The sequence below is a fragment of the Bos grunniens genome, chromosome 28 (assembly GCF_055505025.1).
Source record: "Bos grunniens cultivar Pamir isolate PY7600 chromosome 28, Bosgru_T2T1.0, whole genome shotgun sequence".
NCBI lineage: Eukaryota > Metazoa > Chordata > Mammalia > Artiodactyla > Bovidae > Bos > Bos grunniens.
In genome coordinates this window covers 2,741,775-2,759,573 of record NC_141192.1, presented here as the reverse complement: position 1 = coordinate 2,759,573, position 17,799 = coordinate 2,741,775, and the positions used below count along the sequence as shown (strand labels likewise).

General features: G+C 48.5%; 1 protein-coding gene across 7 annotated transcripts in view; it reads right to left on the bottom strand.

Annotated features, from left to right (window-relative positions):
* TMEM273 (transmembrane protein 273) overlaps positions 1–17,799 on the bottom strand; it is a 33,412-nt gene that overhangs the window by 10,679 nt on the left and 4,934 nt on the right. The gene's annotated exons all lie outside the window — the stretch shown is intronic.

Below are 17,799 nucleotides of genomic sequence, written 5' to 3'. Positions count from 1 at the left end.
TACCCCTTGTAACTGACCACACCATTTATTTAAGAACATTACATAGCATTGCTGTGTGCCCGGTACTGCCCCCAGAGCTTCTCAGCTATTCACCCACTGACGGGTCTTCTGGCTGGTCTTCCCACTAGGCTGAGTGGCGCCCTGTGGAGTTCTGTATCCCCAGCCTTTGACACAGTGTCTGGGCCACGGGAGGCATTAACAGACATCTGATGAATGAGTGAATGATGGTAACAGAGCACGCTGCAGGGGCGCTCACTCTTCTAGCCTAGACTTGAAACCTTAAGATAGGAGATGTGACTCCCAAGCTGACCTTGGTCCCTGAAGATGGGCTCTAGAAGAGCTAAGATGGACCCACGGGCCTTGTGAAGGAAAGTGTACGTTAACCGGCCACTTACTCTGAGGCAGACATTGGGGGCAGCACCTGCATTAATTAATACATTCAATAATCAGAGCAAGAGCTCTGTGAGACAGGCGCTGTCGTCCCCACCTTTTGAGGAATGAGGAATCCAGCGCTGAGGACTTGAGGGTGTGCCCAAGGGCCAACGACAAGTGGAAAGCAGCAGCCGTGCCACCTTAACCCAAAGCCCCGTGATGCCTTGAGAACTCAAATCCCAGGCAGCTAACTGACAGAATGATGCCAAGACCATCAAGACCGAGGACCGGAGGGCTGAGACACGGGCAGGTGAGTGGTGAGACCCAAACTTGATTCTTAGGCTCAAATTTCCAGGCAAGGCAGAAGTCCCTGCTGGTCCTAAAAGGGAGCCGCTGACTTCACTGAGAGGGACCACATCTTCCCAACTTAGCTCCAAGAGAAGTCCACCTCCTGAGTCCTGACCTCATGGAGGGCAAACGGTGGCTACTCGGTCACCAAAGTGACAAGACGTGCATGTGACCACGCTCAGTGCTGCCAGGGGTTGGGCAGACGCTCCACGGAGGATTTATTCGCTGCGTGCCCTGGTGGGGAAGGGGCCATTGTAATAGACTTCTGATGGCCTCACCTGGTGATGAAAAAGCTGGAGGACTCTGAAGCAAAAGGACACAGCCGTGTTCTAGTCACTAGTCTTCTTGGAAATCCGGTGACTTCTGTTACTGATGGGCCCACATGGGGCCCATCCACTCACTCACATACCACAGACACCACAGAACACAATATGACCCTGGTTCTATCAGTTCTTTGACGTCCCCACTGAGCTTCCTTGTTTCTCTGCATTTATTCTTCACATTAATCCCGCCACTCTAGCCAGGTTGAAAACCTTTCCGGGGATTGGACAAAGCCTTGTGTTTCACACATGGTAGGGCTAGGCTGCTAGAGTCACTGAACGGAACCGGCTTCTGGGCTGATGCTGGAAACCCTGACATGTGTGCTGCACGCTCACAAGGGGGCCTTTCCAACAGCAGTCTGCCCCACGCGGCCTTTACTGGACAGAAGACAAGGGACAGGGAAGGCAGGCGTCAGAGAGTGGGGCCAGGGCCACTGAGGGCCAGCCTCTCCGCCTGCCCGCTCAGACACAGACACTTCTCCTGGGTCCTCCTCAGGGGTCTTCTCCCCGTGGCCACGGCTCTGCATGACCATCACACAACATAAAATCCTTATATGAGCCTGAAATGAAACTTGAACGGGGAAAGAAGAAAGGACATAGGTCAGAAAGCGCGGAAAGGTGGAAAGAATCAGAGAGAGGCAAGGACACACAGAGATGGAGGGACATACAGACGCTCTGCCAGAGAAGCTCAGGCTGCCGAGCAGGCGAGAAGGGAAGAGAGAGAGAGTGTGTCTGCTGTCCGAAAAGCCTGGCCCTGGCCTTCCCAGCAGCACCAGGCCCCCAGTCTTCATCAGGCTGCCCAGCAAATGCGTCCTCCGGAATGCTCCACTCTTCCTGCCCTTCCCAGGCAGGGGTCCCTGGCTCAGCTCAGCTCCCACTCTCACCCCCACAGGCTCAGGCTCCTCAGACCCCTCCCTCCATGCTCTCTCCTGGGTCCACCCCAAGACAGGAGGCTGCTCCTAGTCCCTGACCCCAAACAGGTTCCCTGGGCCTCAGGGACTGAGTGAAGTCCAAGGTCAGAGACTGAGTGAGTGCCCTCCCTGGGGCTGCAGATCAGACAGCTGCAGGTGCCAAACCCCAAGAGTGGGCCACGCTGTGCACTCCATCAGCCATCTCCCATCTCGGTAATTCCTGCTAGCCATCCAGACAGCCACTTGGCGGCAGCCTTTTCCCTCCTGGGGGAGGGAAATCCTCCAAGCCGCCCTCCTGTGCTCAACATCTCGGCCTTGCAAGCTAAGAGCCCTTGATGAGGACCTGTCAGAACCACACTTACATCGGCTACCCGCACCCCCGCCTCCTGCCGAGATCATCACCTCCCGCGCTGTAGACCCCTGCAAGCCCCCAGGGACGATTTCCCCATAGCTGGAGGATGGATTGCTGGTCTGCGAGCACAGCCAGAGGCCGCCTGACTGCTCCTGCTCAGGTCTGTCAGAGACACAAGAGGAAGCCACACCACATTTTATTTACTGAAATTCTCTGGGTTCCCACATGCAAACATGAATTGGCAGCTTAGTACCCAGAAAACAGTCTCTCAAAACCTGGGGATAGTTCAAGGGGGTTGAGCAGGGGCTGACTGAACCAAGGCTGGTGTCCAGGGGGCACGCAGGGACCCTCTGACTGATAGATTCACATGGCTGTAGTAGGCACATGTGTGTATACATGCTAAGTCGCTTCAGTCATGTCCAACTCCTTGCAACCCTATGGACTGTAGCCTTCGAGGCTCCTCTGTCCTTGGGATTCTCCAGGCAAGAATACTGGAGTGGGTTGCCACGCCCTCCTCCAGGGGATCTTCCCGACCAGGGGTTGAACCCCCATCTTGTGTCTCTTGCATTGGCAGGCGCAGTGCTGCCCAAATCTGGCTTGACCGTCACCACTACACTAGGACTGTCTATACTGAGCCAGGTGCAGAGTGCAGGCGCCCGGTCCTGGGGCACAGCTTTTGCTGGTGTGCAGAGTCGGACACGACTTAGGGACTAAACAGCAGCAGAGCAGAGAGTAGGGTGCTGCCTCTAGATGGGCCTGCTAGGGTTCCAGGGCCTCTACCCACACGGTCCCCATGCACGCTCAGGTCCAGCCCTGCACCCCGGCCCTCTCCAAACCACTCACCTCAGGCTACGCCTGCCCAGAAGATGGTGCTTTTTTCTAAGATGTACTAAGACACCATTACAGCTCTGAGTCTAGAGTGGCTCTTCCTCCCAGGCCCCCTTTGGACAGGCAACTGACAGAGACCTGACATCCCAGCCCTCCCTGCAAAACAGCCAGTGCCCCGCCCCCTCTCTGCAGCCCTGCCCCTCTACAGAGCACGATCTGCTCTCTGCAAGTGGTTTCCCAACAGGAAGGAATCTCCTGCAAGAGTAAACAGTCCTGAAGCCTGGAGCTCCCTGGGTCCCCCTCCTCCAGGACTGGGAGGTTAGCCTCAGAGGAAGACGGAGGCAAGGCTGCTCCAGGGAGTGAGTGGAAGGCACGGGGTGGCCTGCCCCACCTCAGCTGGAATCTGACCCTGAGAGCCCAGCCCCATCAGCCAGACCTCCCGAGCTGCCCACACCTGTCGGGTCCACCCTTCCTGGGAGCGGGCCCTCTTCACCACCCTTATTTGGGCAGAATCGGGCTGTGTGTTTCCAGTTGTGGGGCAGTGGGCGTGCATGCACGCAGATGTCGTTCTATAAGTATCTGGACTAAAAATAGGGAGAGGCTGCCCTAAGTGTTTGTCAACTGATGCCTGGCCATTTTCATCTGAAACTTAAATATTACAGAATGGCTCCTAACTTTAGATCACATAAATTCCAGTGTTCTCAGCTCAAGGAAGGGGTCTCAGATAACTAGAAAAGACATCTATCCTCTCCTAACGAAGTACACAAGGGAATGAAGTATCTTTGGTGTGCTCTGCATGGCCCTGGTGACCAGGGGCATCCAAGTGCTCTTGGACAAAAGACCCTGGTGCCCCACAAAGGAGCTCACACAGTGATGGACAGACAAGACTGACACAAGAGAAGATCAGAGTGCTGTGGGAGATGTTCAGCACCTTCCTGCAAACCCGCGTCCCCAGGAGCTGGAGGAAGTCTGAACAGGGGTGTGTGGGGTGAACACTTGCCGTGGTCCCCCTTTCCTGGGCCTTTGGCTGCAGGCAGCACCTTGGTTTTCTTTTCAGGAAACACCTCCCCTTGATTCCCTTGAGGCTGGTCCCAGGATGGATGTGTGAACCATCCTGATTAGCCAGGTATGACATCTTCCAGTCAGCAATGACTGGTCAAGGGGTGATCCCACTCAGGCCAGTAAGACTCAACTCTGGGACTTTGTGGAAAATATTGAGAAAGAAGAATGTCTTCAGAAATTGGTAACTGTGGGGTTGCGGGAGACCCACAGGCTAGAGGGAACCTGTTGAGGCTGAAATCCCCACTGACTAGGGTCATGCTAGGTTTGGGTTCAGAGAAGGCAACGGCAGCCCACTCCAGTGTTCTTGCCTGGAGAATCCCAGGGATGGGGAGCCTGATGGGCTGCAGTCCACGGGGTCGCACAGAGTCGGACGCGACTGCAGCGACTCAGCAGCAGCAGCAGCAGCAAGTTTAGGTTTAGTCATTAAGTTGTGTTCGACTCTTGCGACGCCATGGACTGTACAGCCCCCCAGGGTCTTCTGTCCATGGGATTTCCCAGGCACAGGGGGCTTCCATTTCCTTCTCCAGGGGATCTTCCCAACCCAGGGACTGAACTCTGGTCTCCTGCATTGCAGGCAGACTCTTACTGACTGAGCCACCAGGAAGGTCAGGCTAAGACCAAACCTAAGACAGGTTTTGAGCCCCTGAATCCAGCTGTGCCTGAAGCACCTCTTCTTGACTTCTCAGCCAGCTCAGTAAGGAAACACCTCTTTTATCTTATAGTCTAACCCGAGCTAAGTAAGTGTCACCTGCAAGCGTCCTGATGACTTAGGTGGCAGGTCCTTCACACAGCAGAGAGTGCTGGCTGTGAACCAGGAGCTCACGGCACAGCCTCAGATAAACCCAACTATGACCCACCAACTAAGCAAAGCCTCGTGCCTCTGGGCCTTTGCACATCCGCCGTCTGATGCAATACCTTCCTCGTCTCCATGGGAAGCTCTTACTTATCCTCCAAGACATAGCACAAAGCCACCTCCTCTGGAAGTTCCCTGCTCTCTGCTGGCTCAGGATCCCCCTGCAACCTTATCAATATCTGCCCCTGCCCTGTCTGTACTGTCCTGCAGAATGTTCTAGGGCACGAAGGACACACTTCCTAGCCCCAGTTCCTCCCCAGGCCCAGGATGATATGTGAGACTCCTCGGAGCTTAGTTTCTCCTCCAGGGAGGTGCAAGAAGAAGGTAAAAGGGGAGAATCTTGAACTGACAGGAAAGATTCCCTGAAATTACTGTTAAACCAGAAGTGGCTTGTGTGATAAGATCAAGTTTACAGCACTAAGTGATATAATAAGGGCTCAGGAGGAAGTGAAGTTCAGCCACAGAGCAGTAGATCATGTAACAGCATTGCTCCTGTGACTCTGAGGCCAGGAACACCTGTGGGCCGTGTGTGAACACAGATGGGACACGTGGCTGCTGTTGCTGTGGACACACCTGAGGCCCTAGTCCAAGCACCACACAGCCAGATCCCACGAGGAGGGAGGATTAGAAAGGGAGTGGACGTGCGGAGCGAGTGGGGATGCTCTCAGTATGCTTCACATCATGAAAAGAGCCTGGACCTCACTCTTCTCACCTGAACATGGGCCCTGACACATAGAATGGACTCACTCAGACAGCTTTCTTTCATCCATCTGTCCCAAACCTTCCTGCAATGGAAGCTGACCCTGGGGTCCCAGTAGGATTCAGGGCACATTTGTCTAATTGGGCTGGTTTGGGGACTGTGGGCGCTGGCAATCCCGTCCCTCCTCAGAGCTCACAGATGGGTCTTCTTCTCAGAAAGATCCAGGTCAATGGCCCTGGCCCTTTTGCCCCTCCCCGGGGCTGTTAAATGCTAGAAATTAGACATGTGAAACCCTAACAGGATGGAGGCTCTAGTCCTCTCCTGAGCAGGATGCCAGAGAACTGTGAGTTGGTCTGGGTTATGCAGCGGCCCCTGTTCCCAGTGGCTGCTGGCATTGCGCTGGGATCTACGGCCTTCCTCTGACATTCTGTGACTTAACCTTGGGCTCCTGGCTCACAAACCTAGAAACCACCTTGAAATTGCTCTTCTTCAATACCCTTTTCCCGTCTCAGTAAAGAGGCCGCAGCTGCCAAACTTCAAGTAAACAGGGCATTGTCATTCCTATCCCATAGCTGTGGGCATTCCTTTCTTCCCGTGAAAGCACCTAGACTTTGGGTGGAACTCAAACCTGCAAAGCTGCACAGGTTTGAGAGATGGAAAACAGAAGGCATGCAGAGGATCTAGAACAAAGCAAAGATGGTTCCACGATGGGCCATGGAGACTGGGCACGCCTCCTTCGTTTCCAGGGATCCCCATTCAGGGCAAGAGCACACTGAACCAGACAGACCTTTCGCTCCCAAACCCAGGTCAGGACCTCCCAGCCCTGGACTGCAGTGGCCCCTGACTCCTGGGAGATGGGCAGTGAGTAAGGAATTCCATGCAGAGGGTTCTTCCCAACGCAGAGAAGCATACAGCTGTTAGCATCCAGGAGGAGTAAGGGGACCTGAGCCAGCCTGGGGCATCCGTGAAGGCCCCAGAAGTGAGCACGTTCAAAAACAAAAGGAAAAGCAGGATGAGGCCTTGGGAATCAGAAAGTGGCTCCGTGGGTCAGAGCCGCAAGGGGCCTGGGCAAACTGAGGCTCTGAGTGCTTCCCAGAGGACGCGGATGGGACAGGCAGCTGGGCAGGACCCGGAAGCAGGAGGCCACAGAAGGCCACCAGAAGGATGGAGGAGCCCATCTGAGGCAATAGAACATGAGGGGAAATGCCTCCAGCTTCCAGAAATAGCCTCATAATTAAGAGGAAAACATTAATGGTGGGTGACCAGACGGTATCAAAACTTGTGCCCACTTTGTTTTTCCTGAGCAATCTTTGCTAATTAATTCTTAAAGATTCACACACTGGGATTAAAACACTCAGCTGCAGAAGCCAACTGATCAATACCTTTCCAGGCTAATGGAGGGGCTGGAGGCAGGGAGCCGGCTCTGGCCCAAGGTGGAAGCAAGGGTGCTCCAGGCCCTCAGAGTGCTCCCGAAGGGGTAGGAGGCCACAGGGAGTTCCAGCCACGCTCAGTGAGGACTGGCGATGCATAAATGCTATCACACCCAGCAGAAGACCTGCTGAATCCTCAAGGGGGTCAGAGGTGCTTGGAAGCTGGGAGGAGCTTGAGGCTGTCCTGGTGGGGTGGGCAGTGATGTGCAGGAAAGCCTGGGTCAGAAGACCCCTAGTTGGAACACCCAGTCAATTCTACACTCACCAGTGGTTGGGATTGCTCCGTCTTTGAATGTCTCTGAGAGGGGACATGAAACCTACCTATGCCTCCATGGTGGATGGGAAGGTGTGATGCTTGGAACCAGAACATCTGTGTCCCCTTTCTGCCTCTGCTCAGCCAGTGGCCATGGGCCCCTCATGGCTCCCAGCTCAGTGGGCCCTGTGCAGTGGGGCTGACCACAGGAAGCCTGCCTGGCCACACAAGGACTGTGACTGCAAGGATCCCCTCACAGGTGGGTGGTGTAGACTGAAGTGTGGGCAGGAACCATCCTCCACGGGCACTTGGCCACTGCTTGACACGGCCTCAGCTTTCCAGAGGGCTGCAGGACAGGCGGGGACAGAACATATCAGGAGGGGCTCTGGAGAGGCACTCGGATCAGAAAGAAGGCCCTCCCCCTCAAGGTCTCAGGTCCCTGCTGTTGCCTCTGAGAGACTGCGGGGTCCCAGGTGGGGGACGGCCCACCCACTCAACACAGGGGCTTCAGACCAGAGAAAGCCTGTCTTCAGGAGCCATCTCAGGGCCGCCTTTGCAGAGAGAGCAGGGGAGGCTGGAAGCAGTGCAGAATAACTAATTAATGATGGTAAAGTATTGTGGAAGAGGAAAGCGTTGCATAACCGCTAAGTGGTGGGGTTATTATTATTCATGCAATATTCATAGTATGCGCTTCAGTCTCTGGGAAGCTTCGCTCTGGAGTCCTCGGGGACTTGGCGGAAGGGGGCATGTGCCCAGGGGGCGGGGCTGTGGGATGACAGCTGGCTTAGCCCTCAGGGAAGGGGCCATGAAGCTGCAGAGGAAACAGCCACACCCAGTCAATGAAAGTCCAGGGAGCTTGGCAACTCCGAGCCGTCTGTGGCCATCATTGGGCCGTACTGTGTGCCAAGGTCTGTGTCAGGCATTTCCACCATAGTTATCTTTTTAAAGGCTGCTTCTAACATTTGCAGAAACCAGGGCACACCACAAATCTAAATGTTTAAAGATTAGAGATCAAGCCACACACAGGGCTCAGCCCACTTCCTCCAGCATGGCCCCGCAGTCCACTGTCCAGGGGTCACCTTCTGGAAAGGAAAGCTCAGCCCTGCCTATGGCCCCAAGGGCTGCCAAGGTCTTCTGAACAGAGCAGGGGGATATCAGGCTTGACTTGGACCTCCTGGAAAGACCAGATCCCCAGGATTCAGGATGGAGCCTGGCTCAGTCTGACGCCCCCAAGGGCCTCACACCAACCAACACCCTGCTCTTCCCATTGGACTCTTGGGCAGCATGAAGACATGGTCCCACACTGGCCACCAAGTAGAGGGAGGAAGTGGAGCTACCCGGGAGTTGGATCTACATAGGAACGCCCGCGACCACTGAAATAAAAGCAGCAGCCTGCCCTCAGTCTGTAGTTCACAGCTCCCCACCAAGCTGTGGTCCCAGTCCCCTCACACTCCACTGTCCAGCACACTCAGACAGGTCCCTCCCTTACGTCTCTGTGCTGACCCAGTTCTGGAACTTTCAAGGATTTTCGAACACAACCAAAAAAAGAAAAATTGCATTTGTATGTGTGTGTGATTTTGGGGGCGGGTGGGGGGGGAGCTCTAAAGCCAAGTAGGGGCAGGAGTCTCTCTTGGGGACCACAGTCCTCTTTTTACAGGGAAGTCCCAGGAGGTGAATGCCATGTTGTGTCACATGGCTGGAGAAGAGTGCCCTGGGATTTGAACCCGAGCCAGCCAGGCTCCTCAGAGTCTCAGGCCAGCGCACACTGCAGGCTGTGGCTCCAGGCTGAGCACAGGTTCTTAATGTGTCATGTGTGGCTCAGGGACAAGGGCTCACAGGGCTCACCTACAGCTCTGTAAGGTGGGGCTCTGTTCTTCGTACCCCAGGGTCGCCTCAGGGGCCCTCTCTGAGCATCTCCAGAACCTTCTCTGGATCAGCTTAGCTGCCCAGGGCTATCTCCACACAGCCTCAAGCCAGTTGGTCCTACATCGTCTTCTGCAGTACAAGCTGTGACAGACAAGGCACCTGGGCCAAACCCTGACCTCAGGCCACGCACAGTGGGAAAGCTGGTGTGAGTGTGTAACGAGGCCTCAGACACCAGCACAGACCCTGCTGGTGAGGCCCTAGACACATCCAGCCTGTACTCTCTCCTAGGTGGTCTCCTTACTACTAACTTACCTGCTACACTGCTCGGGGAGGCAGTGGGGTGGCTCTTCTTCCAGGGCTGCTAAAATGCCCTCAGGGTAAGACCTGTTTCCTCCCCCAGCTAACCCCTCCATCATCCCTGGCTGCAGCTCACACTCCTCTCCAGCCCACACTGCCTTCCCGCAGTCCCCTCAGGCCAACCAGCTCTGTCCCTGCTCACGGTTCCTGCAGAGTGGCTCCTGGAAGCCAAGCTTCTACTTCATGCACTGACCAACTCAAACAAGTGCAGCTGCTGGGCATGAGCTGAGCGGTGGCTGGCAAGATTGGATCCCTGACCTGACCGAGGTGACAGTGTAGCAGGGAGCAAGATACCAAACAGGCATGGAAACAGCACTGGGAGAGAGCATCTCTGGGGTCCTGGGGTTGGAGGGGGCGGGGGTTGGCACATATCTCACACAACAGAGGCAGTACGAGACTGGACAGGAGACTGGACAGGAACTTGGTGGATATTCTTGGAGTTGGGGAGCAGGAGCCCTGGGATGGGCCACATGATGGGCTAGGGAGGCCCAGTGACCACATAAATGCTTGTCAGTCCTGGCAACAGCAGGAAGCTGCTGAAGGATTTTAGTCAGGCAGAGGTATAATCAAATTGCTCTCAGGAAAACTCCTCTTCCAGGAAGCCTTCCTGGATACTCTAGCTTGGTTCAAGGTCTCCTCTCTGTTCCCTTCCTGCTCTTTCATCTCAGCACTTAACACACTGCAACTGCCCTCTCCATGGACTGTCAGCTCCTTCAGGTTGGGGCCTGAAATCATGTACTTTTTGTGTGCTGGCAGAGTCAGGTGAAAATCACTATTTGGTTAACATAACAGATAGCCCTGATGTCCATGTGTTCCAGTCCCTTGGTATAGCCCATGGGTCCAGTTCTAGGTCCTTCACCTCAAAACCTGGACATCAACTCCTTGATGACATGGTCCAAAGATTTGCACAGGTCTCTGAGGTGGGTGCAGTCAGGTTCCAGGCAAAAACTCCCCCAGCTGCTCATCTGCTTCATTCAGACAACAGGGAGAGCGCAAGCCCAGTTCATCTTACTGAGAACCATTAGCCGCTTATTTAATGGAATCAAATTTAATAAAAGGAGCAGTTCAAGCAATTCTGGTGGATAAATGAGGGTCTGGGTGTGACAGAGATGCTTACATGACTTTACAGAGGAAGCGTGCATGCTTTAATTTGAGAGCAAGTGAAGAAGTCTGCTGATCAGTGTGTTAGCCAGGTCAGCAACAGCTCTGAGCCTCTCGGCTGTGGCTCCCACCCAGGGTGCAAGGAACAGGGGAATACTCCTCTGGACAGACACTCTGCTGAGGTCGCTCCTCCTGCCTTCACCTCACAGGGCCCTTCCCTTCAGGAATCTCTAGGGTCAGGGACGTGTGTCTGAGAGACTGGAAACAAAAGAGTAGAGAAGATCATCAAAACAAAACCCTGGTTCTTTGAAAAGATCGATCAAACTGACAAACCTCTAGCAAGACTGACAAAGGAAAAAAGAGAGAATATACCAATTACCAAGAGCAGAAATGAAACAGAGTCATATAGATCTTTCAGACCTCAGAAGGTTAATAAGAGAATACCATGAAACACTCTACACGTAAAATCCTGATGACTTGGATAAAATGAACCAAATCCTCAAAAAGTACAAATATCACAACTCAACCAAATGAAATAGGATGAATAGCTTTGTACCTATTAAGGAAAGTAAATTCATAATCTACAAATTCCCAGAAATATGCAAGACCAATTTCATGAGAGAATTCCAGCAAATGTTTGAAGAAAATATTCACATCAATTCTGCACAGTTCCGTCCAGAAATGGAAAGGAAACACTTCCTAATTGATTTTATGAAGCCAGCATTACTATGACATTAAAACCAGACAAAATTAAATATAAAAAAAAAAAAGAAAACTTCAAATCAGTATCCCTCATGAATATAGATTCAAAATATTATCAAATAGAATTCAACAAGATAAAAGAATTAGGGGAAGGTGCCAAGATGGCGGAGGAGTAGGACGGGGAAAACACTTTCTCCCCCACAAATTCATCAAAAGAGCATTTAAACGTCGAGTAAATTCCACAAAACAACTTCTGAATGCCGGCAGAGGACATCAGGCACCCAGAAAAGCAGTCCAACTCCTCGAAAGGAGGTAGGAAAAAATATTAAAGACAATAAAAGAGACAAAAGAGGGAGGGACGGAGTTCCGTCCCGGGAAGGGAGTCTTAAAAAGAGAGAAGTTTCCAAACACCAGGAACCCTTCTCACTACCGAATCCGTGCCGAGCTTTGGAAGCACAGAGGACAACATAACAGGGAGAAAAAATAAATAAACAATTAAAACTCGCAGATTGCGAGCCCTACGGTAACTCCTCCAGCGGAGAAGCAGCGCAGACGCCTGCACACGCCATTAGCAAGCGGGGGCTGGGCAGGGAGGCGCGGCGCGGGCTGCATCGCTGAGAGTAAGGATCTGGCCTGAATACCCTGAGCACTATCTGAGCGAAATAATCTGGGCTAGCAAACCAGACTGCGGGATATCTACCACGCGAAAAGCCAGCCCCAACCTAAGACACTGCCAGGCCCGCACACGGAACAAAGGACTGAACAGAGGTAGCCGGCTGCAGACCTTCCCCCTCCGGTGACAGGCAGCCAGAGCCGGAAGGGGGCAATCGCAGCCCCAGAGAGACATTATCTATAAAACTGGCTTCTTTGCTAACTAAAACTTATTGGGGGTCTGGACGGTCAACATCTGCCTGAGAAGGTGCGCCGGTTTTACACCCAGATAACCAAGTGGCGGGGAGGCGATAAGTCGCAGCATTGGTGCTCGCCAAACACCTCATCACCTGAGCTGCTCGGACCTGGGAAGAGCACAAAACGCAGCCCCAACTGAGTCTGCGCCTCTGAGGACTACCTGAGTGCCTGAACCTGAGCGGCTTGGACCTGGGAGGTGCATGCAACCCAGGGCCAGCCTCGGATTGTTCCCGGCGGAACAACCTAGAGCCTGAGCAGTGTGGGCAGGGAGGCTACACGCGCCGTGAGCGGGGGCAGACCCAGTGTGGCTGAGGCACTGCGAGCGCACGCCAGTGTCATTTGTTTGCAGCATCCCTCCCTCCCTCCCCATAGCGCGACTGAACAAAGAGAAGAAATACAGCTCCACCCACCAGAACACCGACACAAGCTTCCCTAACCAGGAAACCTTGACAAGCCACCTCTACATACCCACACACAGCGAGGAAACGCCACAATAAAGAGAACTCCACAAACTGCCAGAATACAGAAAGGACTCCCAAACTCAGCAATTTAAACAAGATGAAGAGACAGAGGAATACCCAGCAGATAAAGGAACAGGATAAATGCCCACCAAACCAAACAAAAGAGGAAGAGATAGGGAATCTACCTGATAAAGAATTCCAAATAATGATAGTGAAATTGATCCAAAATCTTGAAATTAAAATGGAATCACAGATAAATAGCCTGGAGACAAGGATTGAGAAGATGCAAGAAAGGTTTAACAAGGACCTAGAAGAAATAAAAAAGAGTCAATATATAATGAATAATGCAATAAATGAAATTAAAAACACTCTGGAGCCAACAAATAGTAGAATAACAGAGGCAGAAGATAGGATTAGTGAATTAGAAGATAGAATGGTAGAAATAAATGAATCAGAGAGGATAAAAGAAAAACGAATTAAAAGAAACGAGGACAATCTCAGAGACCTCCAGGACAATATTAAACGTTACAACATTCGAATCATAGGGGTTCCAGAAGAAGAAGACAAAAAGAAAGACCATGAGAAAATACTTGAGGAGATAATAGTTGAAAACTTCCCTAAAATGGGGAAGGAAATAATCACCCAAGTCCAAGAAACCCAGAGAGTCCCAAACAGGATAAACCCAAGGAGAAACACCCCAAGACACATATTAATCAAATTAACAAAGATCAAACACAAAGAACAAATATTAAAAGCAGCAAGGGAAAAACAACAAATAACACACAAGGGAATTCCCATAAGGATAACAGCTGATCTTTCAATAGAAACTCTTCAAGCCAGGAGGGAATGGCAAGACATACTTAAAATGATGAAAGAAAATAACCTACAGCCCAGATTATTGTACCCAGCAAGGATCTCATTCAAGTATGAAGGAGAAATCAAAAGCTTTTCAGACAAGCAAAAGCTGAGAGAATTCTGCACCACCAAACCAGCTCTCCAACAAATACTAAAGGATATTCTCTAGACAGGAAACACAAAAATGGTGTATAAACTCGAACCCAAAATAATAAAGTAAATGGCAACGGGATCATACTTATTAGTAATTACCTTAAACGTAAATGGGTTGAATGCCCCAACCAAAAGACAAAGACTGGCTGAATGGATACAAAAACAAGACCCTTACATATGTTGTCTACAAGAGACCCACCTCAAAACAGGGGACACATACAGACTGAAAGTGAAGGGCTGGAAAAAGATTTTCCATGCAAATTGGGACCAAAAGAAAGCAGGAGTGACAATACTCGTATCAGATAAATTAGACTTTAAAACAAAGGCTGTGAAAAGAGACAAAGAAGGTCACTACATAATGATCAAAGGATCAATCCAAGAAGAAGATATAACAATTATAAATATATATCCACCCAACATGGGAGCACCGCAGTATGTAAGACAAATCCTAACAAGTATGAAAGGAGAAATTAACAATAACACAGTAATAGTGGGAGACTTTAATACCCCACTCACACCTATGGATAGATCAACTAAACAGAAAATTAACAAGGAAAAAAAAAAAAAACATGTATCTATAAAGCTCACTAAAGCAAAGCACAGTAAAATGAGGTATGGCAATAAAAGGCGTTAAATTTATCAAATAAAAAATAAATAAATAAAGTGCTGAAAAATTAAAAAAAAAAAAAAAGATCATATCCCAACACGTATGCCACCATCTGCTGTTAAGAGAATCTACATTTGCTGTGCTTTCCACTTTTCATATACATTATATCAAAAAAAAAAAAAGATAAAAGATTTATACATCATGAACATATGGAGTCTATTTAGAGATGCAAGACTGGTTCGATATTCAAAAATCTATCAATGTAATCCACCATAATTACAAGCTAGTGAACAAAAAATTGCCTGACTATATAAAGTGATGCAGGAAAAGCATTTGACAAAATTCTACATCCATTCATGATAAAAACTCTCAGAAACTAAGAAGAGAGGAAAATTCCCTCAACTTGATAAAGAATATCTACCCCAATCCCTACAGCTAATATTATATTGAATACTTAATGGTGAAACACGAGATATTTCTCCATTAAGATAGAGAATATGCCTGTTAACATACTACTAGAAGTCCCTGCCAATCTAATAAAGCAAGAAAAGGAAATATAAGGCATACTTTTCAGAAAAAAATTAACTGTCCCTGCAGATGATATTCTGGAGAAGGAAATGGCAATGGTCTATGTAGGAAGATCTAAAAATTAAATCCTAGAACTAATAAGTCAATTCAGCAAGGGGGCAGGAGAAAAGATGGACATGCGCAAATCAATTATACTTCTATATACTAACAGCTACACATAGAAAGAGGAAATTTAAATACCGTACAATTTATAATCACTCACAAAAACACTCAGGTGCAAGTCTGGTAATATATATACAATGTTTAATATGTTAAACATTCCATAATGCTGAGAGAAAGTTAAAAGCACCCTAAATAATCAGTAATACATACTGACTTCATGAAAAACTCAACATAATAAAGATGCCAGACTCCTCAAATTGATCTATAGATTTAATGTAATTTCTATCAAAATTCCAGAAAGATTTTGGTTGATATAGATAAGATTATTCTGATATTTACATAGAAAGGTGAAGGAACTATACTTGCTAAAAATTTTTTTGAAAAGGAAGAGTAAAGTAGGAATGATCACACTCCCATTCTGGAAGGTGTACACTTACTGCGTGGCACTGGCGGAGCAACAGACACATACATCAGCGGAAAAGAGAAGATAGCACAGAAATATTTCACACAAGGACGACCAACAGATTCTTGAGGAGCAAGCAAAATCAATTCAATAGAGGGACAACCTTTATGTTAACCAATGGTGCTGGAGCAACTGGGTATCCAAAAGAGGGAGAGAGGGAGGCAGGGAGGGAGGGGAAAGAAAGAAGAGCAGAGAAGAAAGACAGAAAGGAAGAAAAAGAAAAAATTACCTTGACTTAAATTCTCAAACGAATTCAAAATGGATCATAGATTTAAACATAAAATATAAAACTATATAACTTTTAAAAGAAAATGTAAGATAAAATTTTTGAGATTTAGAGCTTGGTGAAAACTCAGCTATCAAAATCATGATACATTAAGGAAAAAAACCAGTAAATTAGGCAGTTACAATTAACTAGCTTTGTTTTATAAAAGACCCTGTGACGAGGATGAAGAGACAAGCTGAGAGAAAGTACTTGCAGATCACATATTTGACAAAGAACTCCAACCCCAAATATACTAAGAACTCTTAAGATTCTACAGTTAAAAAAAAAAAAGCAGTCAAATTAGAAAATGGATAAAAATCACAAAGAGAATTCTTACCGTATCAGGAAATTTCTCCTTGCCTTCCTGGGGTCTCAGCCCCTTCCTTTACCCTCTGCTGACTTGAGAAAGACTCTAGCTCATGTTTTCTTTTGTTATATTTATGATCATTTGTTACATAGTCAAAGAGAACTAATACAGCAGGAAGTCTTTCTCACTGGAATGCACACACCATGTGATTCTGAAGCATTGTCTTGGCAAGAATCTGAAACAGGGGAAAAGCTGTCAGGAAAGATTTTTACAAAGATCTCAGGGAGTAAGAGCCAAGGCATAAAGTGATGACTTTGACTTGTAAGATAAAAACGAATTTAATTCTCTACCCCGGCCTTTGCCATCTTTTCATTATAAATTAAGGGGGGAGAATAGCTTCTGCTCTCTTCAATAACTCTGCCTCCTCCAGTGAAGAATGTTTTAGGCACTGGAACATAATTAAAGTGATATTGTATTTCTTTTATTATCATGATTATAATAATACATAGATTTCAGCAGGTACTTTCCAACAGAATTAAAACGAAGACAGATGGCTGACATTTGGATGGGAGTTAGAGTCTACAGGAATATTTTATACAGCAGCTTTCTAGAAAGGAAGGTGCAAACCTCTAATAAAATGCCTAGAAATTTCACTGGATATTTTCAATAGCTCTTCTTAGGGCAATATTTTAACAAAATTTTAAAATATTGATTGTTTGGTAGTTAAGTGGCAAATTTTATTTAGAATTGTGACAACTATTATCCAAAACCTGGTTGTAAGTCTTTTATCATTATGTCAAAAGTACATCAGCCTCTCTCAGGAAGCTGTCCTACACTTCCCAATGTGAAACTCTAAGGACACAAGATTAGTTACAGAGTTTTCTGATGGGGAATGGATCCCTGGAATCTGATCATTGGGATATCAGACAAATTCCCAATTGAGGCATGTTCTATGAAAAAAAGGGGACAGAAACCCTCAAACATCAGTATCATAAATGGTGAACAAAATTTGTGGACATGTTCCAGATTAAAGAAGGTTAAAGAGACGTGGCGACCAAACACACCACCAGATCCTCGCCACTGACTTCTTGCCTGAGACACAGCAAAAGCTGCAAAGATCACTGTGAGGTCCCCTGAAATATTGGACTATGATAGATTACATGAAAAATTTTGTCAGTGCTAACTTTCCTGAATTGATAACCGTCCTGTGACTGTAGTTCTGTGAGAGATTGTGCATGCTCAGTTGCTCAGTGTGTGTGTCTGACTCTCTGCGACCCCATGGACTATTGTAGCCCACGAGGCTCCTCTGTCTATGGAATTTTTCAGGCAAGTATATAAGAGTGAGTTGCCATTTCATACTCCAGGGGATCTTCCTGACCCAGAGATTGAACCCTCATCTCCTTCATCTCCTGCATTGGCAGGAGGATTCTTTACCACTGAACCATATTTTCAGTTTTAAAAAATACACATTAATGTATTTAGGGTTTTTTTAAAGTGATGTATACAAGTTAATCTCAAGTGGCTCAGGAAAAAAATGCATCTCTTTCTGTACATATATATGTATATGTATAAATATATCTACTATATGTAATAGATATTTTCTGTTTCATAAAAACATAGCTATTATCTACATA